Raw genomic sequence first — 2,391 nt, forward strand, 5'->3', positions numbered from 1 at the left:
CATTGTTTTTTCATAACCTATTAAACCATCAAAGTGGTAGTTCATTTTTATGCACGATGAGCTAGCAAACCATCAGAAGCATCCTTGCTTTTTAACTGTTGCATGTAATTACATCAACGTGAATGATTTGGGGTCCAAGATATTTGTTTTGGACATGGAGTACTAAGATGTTTGAATGATAACTTAAGGATTCAAATTCATCCTTTTCAATGAGACCTTCTAAGTTTTGACACTATTTTGAGAATAACAAAGGACGGTAGGTGTATTCGAGAAAAATCTAATCAAATCGACTTGAAATGTCCAACTTGCATATGGTTCCAGGTGCCGTGCGTCTCCTGAACCAAAAACGTGTGTTTTACCCAAATTTTCCAACAGCTAAGGTACTTTATTTCTGCTGATATGGCAAAAAACATGTGGTTTACCCTGTGTATAAGAAGGCTAGGAAGGAGGCGAAGCTAGCGGTCACTGATGCCAAGAATGCAGCGTTTGTATGAAGAATTGGAGGACAAAGACAGGGACAAGAAGTTATTTCGGTTGGCCAAGGTGAGAGAGAGAAAGGCTCATGATCTGGATCAAGTGAGGAGCATCAAAGACGAGGAAGATAGAGTTTTAATGGATGACGATTTGATTAAGAGGAGATGACAGACTTACTTTCATAAACTTCTGAATGAAAAGGGGCACAAAGACATTGTGTTGGGTGATTTGGTCCGAGAGTCGCCGTAATTTTCGGTATTGTAGGCGCATTAAGGTTGAAGAGGTTGTGGTCGCTATGCGTAAGATGAACAAGGGCAGAGCGACTGGGCCAGATGAGATCCCGGTTGGATTTTGGAGGTATGTCGGTAGAGAGGGCATGGAGCGGCTGACCGGGATGTTCAATGTTATTTTTAAGACGACGAAGATACAAGAGGAATGGAGATGGAGTATGATGATTCCGTTGTACAGGAACAAAGGTGATATCCAGAATTGTAACAACTATAGGGGTACCAAGCTCCTTAGTCATACTACGAAAGTGTGGGAAGGGGTGGTGGAAGTGAGGGAGAGGAAATATGTGTCTATATCTGAGAACCAATTCGGATTCATGCCGAGTCGTTCAACTATGGAAGCTATCCATCTTATCAGGAGGTTGGTGGAACAGTACATGGATAGGAGGAAAGATTTGCACATGGTGTTTATTGATGTAGAGAAAGCGTACGGCAAGGTCCCAAGGGAGGTTCTTTGGAGATGCTTGGAGGTAAAAGGTGTTCTGGTAGCATACATTAGTGTGATTAAGGACATATATGATGGAGCCAAGACTCGGATTAGGACAGTAGGAGGAGACTCAAAGCATTTTTCGATGGTTATGGGGTTACACCAAGGATCTGCGCTCAACCCTTTCTTATTTGCACTTGCGATGGACGCACTGACGCACCATATTCAAGGGGAGGTGCCATGGTGTATGTTATTTGCTGATGATATCGTTCTAATTGATAAGATGCAAGGTGTTGATGAGAGGCTGGAGGTTTGGAGACAGACCCTTGAGTCTAAAGGTTTCACGTTGAGCATGACTAATATTGAGTATTTGGAGTGCAAGTTCAGCGATGTCACGGGGGGAGTGGACAACGACGTGAGGCTTGATTCACAAGTCATCCCCAAGAAAGGAAGTTTTAAGTACCTTGGGTAGGGGGCAAATTATATGAAATGGAGGTTAGCATATGGCATTTTGTGTGAGAAGAAGGTGGCTCCGAAACTTAAAGGCAGGTTCTATAGAGCGGTGGTTAGACCGGCTATATTGTATGAGACAAAATATTGGCTAGTCAAGATTTTTCATATCCAGAAGATGAAAATGACAGAAATGATGATGTTGAGATGGATGTGCGAGCGCACTAGGTTGGATAAGAGTAGGAATGAAGATATTCGGGCAAGGGTGGGCGTGGCTCCCATGAAAGACAAAATGCAGAAAACGAGGCTTAGATGGTTCGGGCACATGAAGAGGAGAAGCTTAGATACCCCGGTTAGGAGGTACGAGCGATTGGCCCTGACGGGTATGAGAAGAGGTAGAGAGAGGGCAGCCTAGAAGTATTGGGAAGAGGTGATCCGGCAGGACATGACGCGACTCCAGCTCACCGAGGACATGATCCTTGATAGGAAGATGTGGAGGACGAGCATTAGGGTTGAAGGTTAGTAAGTAGTTGAGCATTTTTGTACTCTGTTGTGTGTGTAAGGTTAGTTGGTCAGTGTCGTATTTTAGTATGCTAGTGGTACATGTTGTGCTCGTACTATTTTCGTAGGACCTTGTCACTGTACTGATTATTAATATTGCTTTTCCAAGTATTTTGTGATTCTTAGCTCTCTGGTACTATCTTTTTGGTTATGTCGTTGTTACTATTTTATTATTGCATTTCATCTTCTTAA

Source organism: Nicotiana tabacum, chromosome 18, assembly GCF_000715075.1.
Source record: "Nicotiana tabacum cultivar K326 chromosome 18, ASM71507v2, whole genome shotgun sequence".
Lineage (NCBI taxonomy): Eukaryota > Viridiplantae > Streptophyta > Magnoliopsida > Solanales > Solanaceae > Nicotiana > Nicotiana tabacum.